We start from the raw sequence: 18279 nt of genomic DNA, 5'->3' as shown, positions 1-18279 counted from the left end.
CCTTCCTTAACCTGAAGCTACTAAATAAAATTAAACCTTTCATTCCACCTAAAGATCTCAAACAAGCCACTCAAGCATTGGTGCTGTCAAGACTGGACTATGGAAACGCAGTCCTCTCGGGAATAGCAAAACCACAACTTGCTCCGCTAAAAACAACCCTCAATACGGCTGCCAGAATGGTCACTGGAATAAAGAAATTTGACCATATCTCTCCTGCACTCAAAGAACTCAAGTGGCTACCAATTGAAATGCGGGCGAACTTCAGAACGGCCTGCCTCACCCACAAAGCCCTCCACACAGGCAAACCCCAATATCTGGCGTCCAAACTCAAAAAAGCAGGTCAGAACAGGGTCCTCAGAAGCTCCAATACCTTACTTCTTATCCCGCTGAAACAACGAAAACAAAAAAACCACGGCCAGATCCTTCGCCGGCAATGCGCCCAAAATATGGAACTCTATCCCCCCACATCAGAACCATTCCATCCTTTGCTAAATTCAAAAGTCAGCTCAAAATCCTTTTCCTCGATCGATCTCTAGCGATGAGATAGGATCAGTCGGAGTGCTGAAAATGACACTATACCTCTCCCGGCTGTGGGATAACAAGTCCTAATGGACCTACTGAACATCTTCTTTACTACGACTCCCATCCGGATTGTCTCACTGTATTGCAATTTGTGCTGCTCTCTTTTGCTCGCTTTATTGTAATATGTTCTGCTGTCGTGTGTTTTGCTATGCAATTGTTGTGAAGCGCTCCGATACCCTCCGGTCAGGCTAGAGCTATCAAAACTTCGTAAATAAAAATTTTTTAAAATGAAAGGGGCTTACAGAAATCTGCCCAAACGTTGTTGAAACTGTTGCTGATTAGACTAATCGCATGAGAAACTTGCTTGAGAAGGATGTTAAATATGAATGGGATGGGAAGTGTGAGATGGAATGTAGTGCTTTTAAAAAATAATTATCTGAGGTTCCATACCCCCTGAATATGAATTGCAGGTCCATAGTGGTACCGTTTTCTAGTAATTACAGCATTTGAGCTGTTCTTTTGCAAGTTAAAGATGGAGAAGAAATTGTTGTAGCCCATGCATCAAGGATATTGAGGGCAACAAAAGACAGGTATTCTGTCATTGAAAAAGAGGCTTTGGTCTGCATGTGGGGCATTGTACAAGCGTAAAAGTCTTGGCAGTACCTTTATTTTGTCAAGAGCGTTGGATGATGCACAGTATTAATCTGATCATTATAGATATATATATATATACATATATATATATATATATATATATATATATATAAATATATATCAAGTCAACATTTCTTTGCCATAATTGCGGTCGGCATGACTCGCCGGTGAGGGGGCCAGGGGGTCGTGCAGGGAGGGGGGTTAATAAAATCTCTTTTTTTAAATAATTTAAACGTACCTTTGCCTCCGGTCCCACACTCCCGTGTCGCGCCTCCTGCTCTCTCTCTACTCACGGGAAGCAGAAGGAGGCAGCCTCCCTCTCCTCCCCTAAGCCAATCACAATGCTGCAATGGCAGCACTGTGATTGGCTAGGGCGCCGTCCATACAGCATCTATGGGGAAGCTGTTTTCTCCATGCAGGCTGCATGCAACCTACATGGAAAAAACGGGAGAGTGCTCAGGAGTGGTTTGGTCGGCACTGGGGCCGACCAAACAGTCAGCGGCCACAACATTGGGCTAGCCACTCTCCTCCCCGATCCGCCCGTCTGCCCCAATCAGGCATACACTTCTTCTGCTATCTCGAAGTGCAAGAAGAAGAAATGTAAAATGGTCTCTGCTTCTCGCACTGCGAGAAAGCAGTGGGGTGACGTTCCGACGCCCACGTGGGAGGAGCCACACCTGCTTTGCCATTTGAAAGAAAAACTGGCCCACCAGACAGGTAACTGTTCCTTCATTTATTCACGGCAAGCAACAACATTCAGGAATAGATATCACACAGCAGTGCTCCTTTATGCATAATAGCAGTTCTGTTTATCAAAGACGTGTTTCGGCTGAACAGGCAGCCTATTTCAATTTGACCAGTCATCATTTGTTTCAAAGGTCGTTAAGTGTACTCCAAATTAGTAAACATAAACAACATACTCTAAATGTGGTAGGCCATTAAAACGATAACTATTGTTTTCAATGTCTCTTTGCACTTCAATTTCTAGCACTTCTCAGTGCATATATATATATATTTATATATATATGTATATATTACCTACTGGCGGTCGCCAGTAGGTAGTTATAGTTAGGACCTAGTTACCATAGGAAAATCGCAACATTCTATTCCCAATAACTTTGGCGCCGATAGACGAATCTTCGCGAAATTTTCAAAACGTATGGCCCGCTTTGGTCCGTTTCTAACTTGAAAGTTTTGAGGTGATTCGGCAAGCAGGGGCCGAGAAAAAAGGGGGTCCTAAAATGTGTTTTCTTCTTGCAATTTTCCATAGGAAACTTTAGACACGGCTACAGCCCAAACTGCTGAACGGAATTACACCAAATTTGGCAAAAATTTAGTCCTTGGTTCAGAAAGAGCCCTTTTTGTTAAATGGTGTAAATCCATTCAGTAGTTTGTTTAAATAATAATGGAAAAAGAAATATATATATATATGGGCGGAGCCTAACCACACATCTCATCATGAGATCTGATTGGCTGTCAGCACTTTATCCAAGAAGTGTTGGCAGCCATCTTGGGACCAATTTACATGATAGCACCTCATTAAAAAGAATTGCAGTTAATAGGAGGTTTTAAGACTTTAGTTACATTATAAATCATTTGTTGATGGTACCATACTCATTTTAGGAATTGTGGTGTTTTCTAAGGTGATTTTACCATGTGAAAAGCCTTCTGCTGGGATATCATGAATCATGTTTGAGAGAAAACTATTTTCTCATGCTTTTCCCACAGAGGTTTGGAAGGTGATCTATAAGCTAAACTGAGAGCATATTTTCTGTAAATTCACATTATTTTTCTCAGTCATGTGAGAATGAAGTCTGACATTCTCAGTAAAACATGTACATCCAACAAGGACAGAGACTGTCAGTTGATTCCTTTGTGTTCTACTGCTGCTTCCCAGAGTGTTCTAAAGAACAACTAGAGCGCTCCTACAGTCCTACTTATGACAAACGTATTGCACACCTCAAGCCATCTTGATGGGAATAAAGCGGTAACTCTTAAAACATTTAATTTAAAAAGGAACAAAATTAGGGGGTTCATTTTGCCATAGAAAGTATGAGTATGCCGCAGAAAGAACAATTAGGGCACATTTTGAGTGACTTCTCAAATCCTCTTCTATTTCATTAAAAAATTCTGACATGCAGACTGAAACAATGCACTACCAGCAGCAGACTTCCCTGGTGAGCAGTAGCTTAACTACAGTGATCTAATAAGCAACTAGAGTGCTAACATTCTGAATTTATGGCAAATGTGTGACACATCTGAATGCCTTCTTGATGGAATCAAAGTAAAAAACGGAATGTATTTCCGACTGAGGAGACTGAAGTAAATGAGGAAATTAGGAAACTTCATAACAAATAAGTCTCCCAAGATGGCCACCAGAGACAAAAGAGCCCAAATGTAGCACAAATGTAGCACAAAGAGCCCAAATGTAGCAAGCTCGTCTGCGCTCGTCCGCGCCGAGGCCGGGCCTAGGGCCACCCCTCCTGTCACAGTGGGCCCCTGCCTTAGCCAAAACACCGCCATTCGCACCTATACTTCCTCCCAACTCCTTAAACTCAGGCATCGGGCAGATGCCCCTCACGCCCCACCACGACTTGACTATACCAACCCCAGTATAGGCCCGCACGAATGTCCATTCTGCACAGTGGATAGACCTATTACCCCTTCGGTCCCCCCTCAGCAAATCCTTGCAGCATTAATAAATGTGCGATCACTTCCCAAACATAAACTGGAAATATCCGAGTTTATCGACCGACATAAACTGGACCTATTATTCATTACGGAGACATGGAGTGATGAATCTTCAGGGCCAGATTTTAGCGCTGCCACTCCCACCAATTATTGTGTATGTAGACTCGACAGACCTAAAAAAAAGGGTGGAGGGTTAGCAATCATATACAAAAATCATTTTAAACTTACAATGGTAGAGGCAAAACAACCCGAGTGTGAGGCGCTTCTGTTCACCATTGGCATCTCAGGAAAAACCTCATTTAAGGGTATCCTTATCTATCGCCCTCCTGGATCTAGATCGAAGTTTCTCACGAACTTGGGCAATCTAACTGAGGCCTCTACAGGATCCCCTTACTTCACAATATTGGGTGACTTCAATGTTCATCTCGAAGCTCTAAACGACCCTGACACATCACTCCTAATTAATGACCTAGAAGCAGCCGGCCTTCTACAAATGGTAAAAGAACCCACCCATCAAGCGGGGCATACCTTAGATGGGCTATTCACTAGCAGCCCTCATACCTTCGTTACCCAGGTAATCCCCCTAATCTGGACTGATCATGCAGCTGTTTGCTTCTCTATAAATATTACCCCGACCATATAGCCAGCTACCTCCCCCAGTTCAGTCCCGTTCAGGGACTGGAAACATATTAACATTAATCTAATAGAGGAGTTGTTGCTTGATAGCACCCTGCCAGATACACAAGATCCGGCGCTAGCCTCCTCCAATTTCCTGAGCTTGCTAAACACAGCATGCAACAAACTAGCTCCAGTTAAAATTTCTCACTGCAAGAGAAAGCGCCCCTCTGCACAATGGTTCACGGAACCCTTACGTTTACAGAGGCAATATTGCAGAAATCTAGAGAGGCAATGGCGCCGCAGTTTTAGTCCCGACGACAAAACAACTTACAAAAACGCCCTCTCCAACTACAAAAAGCATATCATATCAGAAAAAAGCCTATACTATTCATCTCAAATCAACCAGGCACAAAATTCGGCAGGAGAACTATTCCAGGTTGTTACCCTCCTGTCTAATCCCCCGGCCCCGCGTTTAGAAGGTTCCCAGGTTCTTTCGGATACTTTGGCCAAATTCTTCGAGACAAAAGTTAGTTCCATCTTCTCAACTTTCTCTCACTCCTCCCTTGCCCCCTCACCCAAAGCACTCCCCACCCCCAAAGTATCAAAATTCGTAGCCTTTGAACCAACCACCCAGGAACATATTCAACAACTTGTGGCCTGCACTAAATCGGGCTCTCCCCTTGACCCATGTCCGCCCATGATCATGAATCGCATCCCGGAAGCTATCTCACCTGCCCTAACTTCAATCTGCAATACAATGTTCCTAACAGGCACCTACCCATCTGTCTGGAAGGAGGCTATTGGCAAACCCCTTTTAAAAAAACCATCCTTGGACCCTCTTCTTCCTGCCAGCTACAGACCTATTGCCTGTCTCCCTTTCCCAGCCAAGATATTTGAGAAAGTCATGAATACGCAACTTTCTAAATTTATTGAGGATAACAATCTATTGGATGATACCCAATTCGGGTTCAGAAAAGGCCACGGAACGGAGACAGCGCTGCTTAAAGCAGCAGACGAGATAAGGGCTACAATGGACAAGGGAGGATCAGCGGTTCTGATACTCCTAGATCTCTCCGCGGCTTTTGACACGGTCGACCATGTCACTCTGATCGACCGTGTCTCGGCATTAGGAATTAAAAACAAAGCCAAAGAGCTCCTAACCTCGTTCTTGGCAAACCGGCCTCAGACAGTTAAAATGGGCAACTACACCTCCCAAACATTCTTCCTCCCCTGCGGAGTACCACAGGGCTCCTCGCTAAGTCCGACGCTTTTCAATATCTATGTTGCGGACTTGGCGAGGGTTATAAAATCATATGGAATTGCCCTGACAACCTATGCCGATGACACACAACTGGTGTTATCAGTATACAACAACGGTACGTCGGTCGCAGCTAACTTTCAAGAGGGAATGCTGGCAAGAAGTTCCTGGATGTCATCCAACTGTTTGAAACTAAACTCTGACAAAACAGAGGTGATGACATTCGGGAACTTGCAACCCACCTGGTCCCCTCAGTGGTGGCCAACACAAATGGGTGCACCCCCCCTGCCGGGGACTAAGGTACGCAACTTGGGAGTAATCTTTGATAACAAGATGACCTTTCTCCAACACGCCAATTCAGTGGTATCATCAGCTTTCTTTATTCTAAAACGGATAAAAAAACTACTCCCATACCTACCTCCATCCGCGGGAAAAATGCTAATGAGTACACTAGTGTTCTCTCGAACAGACTACTGTAACTCACTCCTACTGAACTCCCAAGAAAAAGTCCTCAATAGACTGCAGACCGTGCAAAACTCCGCAGCCAGGATCCTTTTAAAGATTCCTAGATTTACATTGACCTCCCCGTATATTAAACAGCTACACTGGCTTCCTATCAGGAGCCGTATCAAATTCAAAGCTCTTTGCATAGCATACAAAGCCACCAATAAGCAAGGACCACTATATCTACAAAAAGCTTTTGCCCCACCTGAGTACTCAAGAACTCTACGCTCGGCATCAGCCCACTTGCTGAACGTCCCACGGACAAGAAAGTCTAACTGGGGAGACAGATGCTTCACCACGTCAACGGCCAGGCTTTGGAACACACTACCACTCCATATAAAAACTGCTCCCACACTTCTGCAGTTTAGAAAGAAACTTAAAACGTGGTTGTTCCCAGCATAAGCACTACCTTTCCACCTTATGAGAGAGTTCTGTAACACTAGCGCCGAGACACCCGCATGGGTATTTGCGCGCTCTAAAAATTGAATAAATAAAAATAAATAAATAAATATCACCCAGATGTAGCCCAAGTATAGTCCAATGACAGACTGTCCCAGAGTGTTTTAAAGAACAACTAGAGCGCTAACAGTCTTGCTTATGACAAAAGTATGGCACACCTGAAGCCATCTTGCTTGGAATAAAGTGGTAACACTTAAAACATTTAATTTGCAAAGGAACAAAATGAGGGGGTTCATTTTGCCATAGAAATTATGATTAGTGCTGCAAAAGAAAAATTAGGGCACATTTTGACTTCTCAAATCCTCTTCTATTTCATTAAAAAATTCTGACATGCAGACTGAAACATGCACTTTGAATACCAGCAGCAGACTTCCCTGGTGAGCAGTAGCTTTACTACAGTGATCTAATGAGCAACTAGAGCGCTAACATTCAGAATTTATGGCAAATGTGTGACACATCTGCATGCCTCCTTGATGGACCTAAAGTAAAAGACTGAAAGTATTTACTACTGAGGAGACTGCAGTAAATGAGGAAATTAGGAAACTTCATAACAAATAAGTCTCCCAAGATGGCCACCAGAGACAAAAGAGCCCAAATGTAGGACAGATATCATCCAGATGTAGCCCACGTATAGCTCAATGACAAAATGTCCCAGAGTGTTCTTAAGAACAACTAGAGTGCTTACTGTCTTACTTATGACAAAAGTATGGCACACCTGAAGCCATCTTGATTGGAATAAACTTGGAAAACTTAAAACATTTAATTAAAAAAGGAACACAATGAGGGGGGTCATTTTGCCATTGAAATTATGATTACTGCCAGGTCTTAATTTGTAAAATAGTAAGTGCAGGTGCTCAGATTTATTTTTAGGAGGCCACCCCCCACTTCCCCTGGTTCCACCCACTTCCTCTGCTGGCTCCACCCATTTCTTTTATTGGCTTCGGCCATATCCACAATCCTCAACAAACCAGAGCCTTCTCCTCACATTTTGAGTTTCACAAGATGCTGAATACTTGGCTCTTCATATATGCACCATGGGGACCTCACAACTACACACCTGCCCAAGCGTCTGGATACCCTCTCAGGTGATTAATGCACTATACAAATCAATATAACATAACCTATCCTATGGAAAGCCTATGAAAACAACTCAAAAGTGAACTCGAATTAGAGAATGTGTGTACACCTCAAAATGTAGCTTTAGGAAAAGTCATTTGAGGACTTGAGGTAATTTGGCAAACTGAAGAAAATCCGCTTGTTCAGTGCTGTTTAAAAGATAGGAAAATATGAAGGAAGTATTACATTAAAGAAGGCATCAACAAATGCAAGCAGGAAAGGGAGTAAAGGAGTGAAGAAATAAATAAGTAAAGGATGAAAGATGGAGGAAATAAGAAAATAATGTGAAAGGAAGAAATTGAGGGATAAAGGAAGAAAGGAAGTAAACTATGTGTGATAGAAGAATAGAAAGAAGAAAGGATTGGATGAAGGCAAGCAGAAGGAAAGTTTGAGGATAAGAGAGAGAGGCATTAAAGAAGGGATGAAGCAAGGATCAAGAAAAAGAAAGTAAGGAACAAATGGAGGAAGAAAGAAGATATGCACCAAAGGAGGAAGGGTGGGGAATGTATGAGGATGTAAGGAAGCAAGAATGGAAAGAAGAAAGGAGGCATGGCGTGAGGTGCTGAGGAAGAGAAAAATAAAAAGATGAGAAGAAGGAAAGAAAGGAGGTCGGGGGAATGGATACAAGCATGAAAGGTACTGGGTCAAGGAGGGACAGAGGAAATAATGACCGAGTACTATTGCAAATAAATTGAAAGAAAGAAAAATGTAAAATACATTTCTGTGTCCTTAACACACCACGTATGTTTGTAAATCGCATATTCGCCAGAGGAGGCATTGCAGCCAAATTAAAAATGCTGCTATCTAACTCAAAGGCCCTAATTTCATCCACCTCAGAAAGATGAGTGGCCACACCAAGATTTAAATGTATGGCCCTGAGATCAAACATTTCACCAAGAATTGTTACATACACCCAGACAAAAATGCACACACACCCTCTCTCTCTCTGTTTTGAAATTCTTTAAAAATATTGAGTATTTCACAAATTATTATACGTAATGTCCTGCGTATAAGACGACTGGGTGTATAAGACGACCCCGCTACTTTTCTTGTTAAAATATAGGGTTTGGGCTATACTCGCCATGTAGGACTACCCCTCTTCCAACGCATTTGATGGCTGTGCTGGGGATGGGGAGGATCTGATAGGGTCTGCGGCTGCAAGGCTGTGGTGCAGTGTTCCTCTAGTGCACAAGGACACAGGCCAATCCCCCGGCTGGAGGGAATGACAGGCTTCAGTCGTGCACTGAGGTATGGTTGCCTGCACTTGAGAATGGAAACTGTCTAAACTTTATGCTATATTGTAGGACTGCATCATCATTTAACTGAAAACCAAGGTTGGCAATAGAGAGAGGGAGATTTGAGGGGAGCATCAACCCACGATTATTTCGTACGGGTTCAACTATATCTTCTTGTAAGGTGTTGCGATCATCGACCATGATGATAATGGCAGGGAATCCGCCTATTTTAACTGTGTTTCTGAGTATGTCTTCAGTATCTTAAGTACCATTGTTCCTTTCTACATTGACGGATAGGCACACTGAATGTGCTGGTCTGCTCCTAGGGCCTTACTGTTGGACCTGATAACCATCAGGGAGAGGTTTCCTGGACTTTTTTTATTTCCACCTGGGTTTTGCTGTACATGTGGTGTGAAAGTACACACACCCTTCCAATCCATGTTGAGAAGTGCCACTGATTCACTGTTCTGAAACACGGGCCGAGCTGGCTGTTTTTCCTTTTCCCGGGGATGACCCACCTGTGCCCCATGGCATGGACACAGGTAACAAGAGCAAATGTTACAGGTTGTCGGATAAAGTAAGAGATAGCATCAAGGCGGAAGTGTCTAAGATGCTGGGTCATAGAACCCCCCAGCAGGCCCGGATCCAGTCCAGTGGTTCTGGTGCCAAAGTCGCTCCGACCGGCACCGCACCTGAACTAAGGTTCTGTGTGGACTATCGGGGCTGAACTTGGTGACCCGGATGGACGCCTATCTAATTCGCCAGGCAGATGAGTTGATCGACAAGTTGGACACAGCCCAGTATTCAAGTACTTTCGACCTCACCTTCTGGCACTGGCAGATTGACCTCACCTGTGGGGGGTGACCGCGGGGGCAAAGAGATAAAGCTGCCTTCTCCACTCCTGAAGGCCATTACCAATTCAGGGTCATACCCTTTGGACTCAGAATGCCCCCGCCACCTTCCAGAGGTTGGTGAACCAGGTCCTTTCTGGTATGGAGGCCTTCTCAGCTGCTTATCTGGACAGCATTGCTGTCTTCAATAACAGTTGGGAGGAATATTTTTTTCACCTCTGGGAAGTACTTCAGGCCCTGCAGCAAGCAGACCTGACTATCAAGGCAGGTAAAAGCCAGATAGGGCAAGGATCGCTGGTGTACTTTGGACTTTGGGTGAGTCAGGGTACACCTCCAGGCCAAGGTTGAAGCTACCCTGGCCTGGGAACCCCCAAAGCCCAAATGGCCTTCTTGTCCCTTGCTGGGTACTAACTGAGGTTCAAGGGATATGGCACCATTGTGACACCATGGGGGAGCTGACTTAAAAAAAGCAGCCCAGGAATGTAATCTGGTCCGAGTCCTTCCAAACGGCATTTGACAGGTCGTGGCAAGCATGCCTATGCTCTGGGTCCTGGACTTCTCTCAGGAGTTCATCATTCAGATGAATCTCTCCATACATGGCATTGGGGCCATATGTCTCAAGTGAACGAGGAGGGCCAGAGGTTACTACCACGGGAGAACGGTGGAGTGCGATAGAGCGGGAAGCCTTTGCTGCCCTGAAGATGTTGCGGCCATATTTTTTTGGCACACACTTCTTTGTTCAAACAAACCTCAGACCCCTCAGGTGTCTAATGCAGATGTCGAGTGAGAATCCAAAACTACTTAGGTGGCCCATTTCCTTACAAGAGATGGACTTTAGAGTGGAACACCGACCAAGGGTCGACCAACGCAGATGGCCATTTAGGTTCTTCTTTCTCCTTAGTGAGGAGGACTACCTGAATGCTGGGTAGAACCACCGCACTTCCAGCTGGAGGGACGCATGTTGGACCTGATACCCGTCAGGTAGTGTTTTCCTGAACTTTTTCACTTTTCCACCTAGTTTTTGCTGACACCCTTATGTGGCTTCCGGGCTTAGGGCACTTTCCCATTGTAAATGTGGTGTCAAAGTGCACGCGTCCTTCCTATCCATGTTGGGGAGTGGTGCTGATTCACTGTTCTGAACACGGCCAATCAGTTATTGCAAACAGGTGAGTGCGCACTGGCATGTATCATGAAGAAACTCGTGAGCAGCTTGCCATTGTAGGCAGCTGTGTGTTCGCACACGCTCCTATTCTGCCCGTGATTGTGTGTCACCTGCCAACGCTGGCTAGTGCATGCACACACACACACGTATTAGTTAAACCCGTGTCCAGTCTGCTGTGCACCCTCAGGTGGGAACTATGTGTCCCTCCTGCCATTGAAGGTCGGTGAGGAATACCTATGTGTTTTCACTACCTATGAGGCCTGCTCTTCCTATAGGATAACATGGGGAAATGGTTGACATTACTTCGGACAGCAATAGCGGATTGTAGTGGAGCAGCCTCATGATGTTTCATATCATTGGAAGTACAGTGTCAAACGCTTTCCATTGCTGTAGGGGGTTTAGGCATAACTTACTTAGAAATGCCACTTATAGAATATGGACAGTTCTGTGCTCCAAGAGCCTCAGGACCATGGTGTCTGGCTCCAGGAGATGAGCACATCTGTGCATTCCCCAATCGCCAGCCATGAACCATGGGCATCCCACAGGAACACCAGCCCTCTGCCATTTAAGGACTGAATGGGATATATTGAAGATAGAGGTTAAGACACTTAGCCTCTAAGGGCCCGATCATGGCTCCACTAAATAATAAGATCTGCATTCCAAGACCTTTAGCAGACAGGCGTACAATTTAGGGGAGACATCTGTGGTTCAAAGGGAAAACCCCCTTAACCACTGCAACTTCCAAGACACACAACAATATAACTGCGGTTGCCATCCTTCAGCAAAGGGTGAACTACACTTGTGGGGACGTGGGACCGGAGAACTCAGACTGTGTGGGACACATTGTCAGAGGACTCTGTTGTGCACATGGAGGATAACTGTATGAATAGAGACTGGCTTGGGCCTATGACCTGCTGAAGTGTGGCGCCGTGAACGTGTGCTTGCCAAGGGTCCCCCGCAGGCCTCCTGTTCTCTTGGAGATCACATTGACATCAAAGTTCTCCCCCTATGCACCTACACCATCTACATGTGACATCTATTGAGCGGTGCCCTCCCAAGTGCCTACCTCGGGTACTAAATCCAAACTGGACATGTGGTGCAAGCATAGACCTAGAATTTGAGTCGGGAGACCAGATTGCCTAGCGCGAAGCCCCAGAAATCTTGCCTCCATCTAAGGCATGTGGTTCCCATACTGGGTTACCTCAACACTCATATGCATCTAGTGGTGGTGACTGGATTTACTGGTTGCCGGAACCCACATGGGCCGTTTTGTTGATCGTGGCACATTTCTCTCAAGCGGCACAACGCCTGCATGCTCATTGAGTGCGGTGTCTGATTCACAGGGTGCGACCCTCTGAGGTAGAGGTGTACAAGGAGTTGTGCCTCATCCTACCTCATGTGGCTCTGCTGAACTTGCACCTGTTTGTGTGTGACTGGACTGGTCTGGTGCAACCTGTATCATGGTGTACCAGACATTATGCCTCATTTCCAGCAAGGTATGGAAGTGCAACTCTTCGCTGTGCATGACCTGAATTGCCTGGTGCAACCCATCTCAAATTGCACAGGTTCTTGTGCCTCCTTTCCACGGTGGTACGACATTGCAACTCATCATGTTTGAAATCTGAAGTGCCTGGTGCGCCACATCTCTACGCACACCAGACACTGTGCCGGATTGCCTGTGCCCGACCCCAATCATTGTGTACCAATCAGGGTGCCTCATCCTATCGAGAGGCTCACCTGTGTTACTCCCCATTCATCGGTTGTTGCCTTGTTGACCCTCATTGCCCTCTCCACACCTGGCCCTTCCCGAAAACCTCTTGGAACCAGTTAGTAGCGAGAGAGATTGACTGGGTTGAAGAGATTACGTCTACCTTCTAATTAAAAATGAGACATAATCCCCTCCTGCTTCCCGAGGACCCAGACTAAGTGTGACTTTGGCTACGTGCAGCCCAGTGTCCAGGAGGCGTGGTTGGTCATCTTCCATCTGGGGTACCAGGACAATCGGGGAAAACTAGAGGGTGGAGGGAGGCTGGGGCCGCAGAATCTGCAGAGGGTGACCCATTGACCTGCTGGGTACCAGTGGCACTGCATTAGGATGCTGAGTACATATTTGTGTATAAGAGTGTGCTGTATGGACTGGCTATTACCTGTTGTAGCACGTAGAGGTGGGGGTGATCGTGAGTGGATCACCTGTGATTTACAACACTTACCGGCAGTGCCGCATTATACGTTGATTGTTTCCAAGAGGACAATACCTTTTGACATTGGGTTTCCCACATGGCTCCAGCCCGCTGCGCTACTAAAAAGTGTTCTATTTTCATGCATGTGCATACTTTTGATATTGTACACCACATAGGGGTGCTCTCTCTCAATTGGGGGTATTAGATTAAGAACTCTCCACAGTTTGCATAATCTTTATATCATAACCATACGAGTGGGCCTAGTACTGCTAGTTATATTTCCGAATGTGTTTTATGTCCAAAAGTATATGATGGTCATGTTACAATTATTGCATATGTGTGTTGAATATACAATATTTTTACATACATCCTGTGTAAACTCTCTTTTTTTACCCTCAGTGTATTTATCATGAGTGACTTCTGTGCCTTTGCTTTACACATTGCCTCTGTAGTGAGCCTGACTGCTCAGTACCAAGCTACCCAAGGGTGAGCACAGGCTGTACAGCGTGTATAATCACCTGTTCTTGAAGGAAGCAGTAGTTCTGCCTAGCTGGGAGCATCCCTTCGCCAACCAGACACTGCTGGTTCCAACACCTACAATCTGCCTGCTGTATTGCTGATTTTAAGTGTCTTCAGTGGTTGGAGCCAAGGAATAAAATGTCTGAGTAACTGCATAGCTACTGTAATGGCATGTGCTTGAATACCATATTATGAAAACATAAATATAACCACAAGAACTTATGGTTAATTTACACATGTGGGCATCTGAAAAAAGTCTATCTGGATGTGCATGAAGTAGGCTCCAAAGGGGAGGGGAATTAGCGGAGTGGCTTTAATTTGTTTTCGTATATTGTGTGACAGGCAGGCATATGGCACAGCATTAGCAACAACTCCTGGTTATAGAAGAAAAGAAGGGCGTACACCAATGGATTGCAGTGGCACAAATCATGCCCTTCCTTCCAATGTGGGCTCCTCCATAATACACCCTTGTACGGTTGGGAAGTAGAAGTTCCAGTGCGACCAAATGCCCAGTACTGTCTCATCTAACCCCCTCATGATCTCTTTTACATTAATGCTTGATCCAGAACTGTTTTTACATTTTGGAGTCAAGTTCCTGCAATTAAGAGAAATCTTTTAAAGTTGGTACAGGAAACAGATTGGTTCTTATAACATACACAATACATGCTAACTTCAGCAGTTTAAGACAATGCAGCATTCTTAGCAGCTGAATCAGCTCAGCCATTGTCCCATGAAACCCCATCATGAGGGTGCTGGGGTGCAGTGCACATTACCACTGCCACCTTTTTTGGTAACTGCAAGGCATTTAAAAGATTTTGAACATTTTTCACACTCTTAATAGGAGTACCAGCTGAGGTCAAGAAACCTCTTTGCATCCAGAGGAGCCCAAGATTGAGCATCTCTCCAAACATACTAACGGGTACTCGGTAACACTTATTTTTTGGCTAGGATACAAGCTTCAATGATTGTGATGAGCGCTGTGACTTAAGCTGACTTCACAGTAGGTAAATAGCAGCTCTCCACAATTTGGTATACAGTACAAAAAGCATTATCAGCGACTAGTGTTATGTAGTTCCTATGTACCCTATACAGGATCTGCACGTTTGGATAACATAAACTGTGGAATTGGTGGCAGACTGGTGCCATGCACCCCCAGAGGATATGTTAGCCTGTCTGTATCAGCTAGCTCACAGTGCCACTAGAATCTCTTCTTATCGGGGAGAGAATAGTTCTTGGCAACCTCAGAACATGACAACCCTGATCCCTCAGAATCATGGAAACAATATACTACTTTTCGCTCAGTCACTCCTGCTCACTATGGAGCATATTACCAACAAATAGCGATATTTATCGCTAAGTAGGGTTAGCGGCAATTTTTTCATCGCCGCGCATCACAGGATTTTATCGCTGAGATAACGTGCTATTAGCAACATTTATCTCAAAAGCGATAAAATTCCCGGCGATAGCGGCAAAATCCGTGAATATCGCTGAGAATACAGCGATATTCACACATTACCGCTAACAGGGTCTTAGCCATTATATCCACCTCCCATTGGATATAATGGCTAAGAACTGGTCTGAGCAGATGTTAGTTTTTGGAGATATTCGCGCTTAGCGCGAATATTTCCATCGCTACGCCTGTGTTGGTAATAGGCAATAGCGATGTTAGCGACTGCTTTCAGTCGCTAACAGGTTGGGTACGCCCACTTTGCATGTCATTAGCGATAAATATTGCTGACATGCAAAGCGGGCCCTAAACCGCTCGCTATCGTCTACAAGCTGTCGCTAACTGTTGTTAGCGACAGCTTGCTAATAGGGTGATAGTATTATCACCGCTTAGTGGCCGAAAATGGCCGCTAAAGCGGTGAAAATTGCCTATCGCCCCCCTTGATAATATGCCCCTCAGTTTGTCTCAGAGATCCACAGAATAAAAATACTGGGCATTTTGTCAATAGGAATTTATTGAACAGTTGTTATTCTAGTGTAGAATAGATGAGCTGTAACAACCATTAGACAGTAGCAGAGATACATGATTAGCAGTACTACGACAGTGAAAGGATGGTACAGTTCTACCATTTTGCAGTAATCATGAATATATACAAATACATAAAATACATAATAAAAAGTGCCTTCTCATACGATACCTCCCTCACTAGATGTACCTAAATGTACCTAGCATTTGAGTAGGTGTAATGCCAAGAATCCCTCTAGGATCTAGTCAACACCATTACCTGGGAATGAGAGAATATGGGACCCCGTCCTGGTCTCGAGTTGGACACCCCGTGAGGGATGTTAGACCACTGTGAGCATGGAGTGTCTGCATGCAGGAACCTCAGTGTCTCTGGTCAGTGTGTCAGCCGGGAAGTATGGTCTCCTCTGTCTTTCTAAGCAAGATATGATGTATATATACCCACAGGTCTCCCCAGGGGCCCTACCTTGCTGTGTTACTGTGTCAGCCTAAAGGATGAGGTTGGACCTGAACTTTATACCGAGATATTATACAGGAGATGGTAGTCCTGCTGTGCTTCCATGAAACCTCATGCATAATGTATGAGATTCGAACGAGGAAATACCCTCGTTCTGAATTCAGTATCGTATCTAGGTAAAAGGTCAGTCTCAAAGAACCTTTATGTATGTAATGTAGGGAAAATATAGGTTAAAGGTTGCAATGTTGCCTGCACCTACATAGGGTACCTATATGGAATATAACACTAGGATACCCTTATCGTTACTGAGACATGATCCATCCACCAAATGTGCTAGCTCACAATCAGTGATGGATACATCAGTTAAATTGACGGTGCACAGACATAATATCGACTCCAAAATATCGTTTGGACAGAATATCGAGTAAAAAATATCGTTTGGACAAAATATCGACTGGACAGAATATAGACAGCCAAAATATCGTTTTTACGGTAAGTGCAGTAATATCGACTGTAAATAATATAGAAAGTGAAAATATGTAACTATATAATATAGATAGTAAAAAAAATTGTTTTTATTTTTAGGGTTCAGGCTCAGTTTTGGGTTTTTGGGTAAAGGGGTATTTTTAGGGTTCAGGGTCAGTTTTGGGTTTTTGGGTAAAGGGGTATTTTTAGGGTTCAGGGTCAGTTTTCAGTTTTTGGGTAAAGGGGTATTTTTAGGGTTCAGGGTCAGTTTTCAGTTTTTGGGTAAAGGGGTATTTTTAGGGTTCAGGGTCAGTTTTCAGTTTTTGGGTAAAGGGGTATTTTTAGGGTTTAGGGTCAGTTTTCAGTTTTTGGGTAAAGGGGTATTTTTAGGGTTCAGGGTCAGTTTTGGGTTTTTGGGTAAAGGGGTATTTTTAGGGTTCAGGGTCAGTTTTCAGTTTTTGGGTATTATTTTATTATATTTTGTTACTATATATATATATATGTTTTAATAAATATGAAATAAAAAAATATTTATTTAATTTTCATTAATTATTTAATTATTATAAGTTAATTTAATTAATTGTAAGTATATTTTAGTAATTAATTATTAATATTAATTTAATTTAACACTGTTTTTAGTAAATACGATATTTTTTACAACTATATTTTTGTAAACGATATTTTTAACTCGATATTTTTGTACTTACCTGTTTGTAGATAGAAACTCGATATTTTGACTGTCGATATTTTCTCAACGATATTTTTGATGGTCGATATTCTCTCCCTCGATATTATTTCAGTGATCCAAATTGACACAGGGTTTAGTAACAAGGGCAGTGACTAGGACACATTCATGTTGATTTCCGTCCTGATTCGTAGGTATTAAGGAAGCAAGGTTAAAGGCGGACAGCAGACCAAAGTAATCTGGGACCAGACAACTACCGTATTTCACATCAAGACAGTCAGGTTGTGGAGAGATGCAAGTTTTTGTAGTGAGGAGGAGCACAACTACAGAAGGGGGAAAGCAACTGCTAATGGTGAACTCAATACAATATTTTCAGAAACTTCCACAAGATTTGCAGCCGCTGCCACAGAATGTAAAACATGGTGGGTGCCCAGTTGCAATGGGGTCCAAAATTGTAATGGTTTTTTTCTGATCCCCATGAATTTGTATCCACACTCTAAGTGAACATGTATTTAGTTAATAACAATGCAAAGTAAATAGATTGGCATAACCAGGGAGCCCAAGAGTGGGTACAGAACTTAGAGCTTTTATTTTATTATTACAAATATTTTTTCAGCTTCACTAGACCACTGCAGGGGTATCTTTTTGACACACTTTTGTAAAGGTTTTGCCATTTTGGTGTAGTCAACAAATCACTGCCTACATCACCCCACCACCCTCAAATAAATACGTACTTGGAACACAGTTACAGGGTGGGGCAACTTATGGATGGGTTAAACTTTTTCAGAAGACAAGTCGAGCTTGCCGGTGGAGATTTCATTCCAAGGTATCACACTCGGGAAAGGCAGAACAGCAATTTTTTCTTTGAAGCTGCTGAGAAGGTAGACTACATACTCTTTGCAATAATCTAGAGTAATAGATGCTGAAAGTAAAT

Source organism: Lissotriton helveticus, chromosome 2_1, assembly GCF_964261635.1.
Source record: "Lissotriton helveticus chromosome 2_1, aLisHel1.1, whole genome shotgun sequence".
In the NCBI taxonomy this organism is placed as follows: domain Eukaryota; kingdom Metazoa; phylum Chordata; class Amphibia; order Caudata; family Salamandridae; genus Lissotriton; species Lissotriton helveticus.
This window is presented reverse-complemented; position numbering follows the sequence as displayed.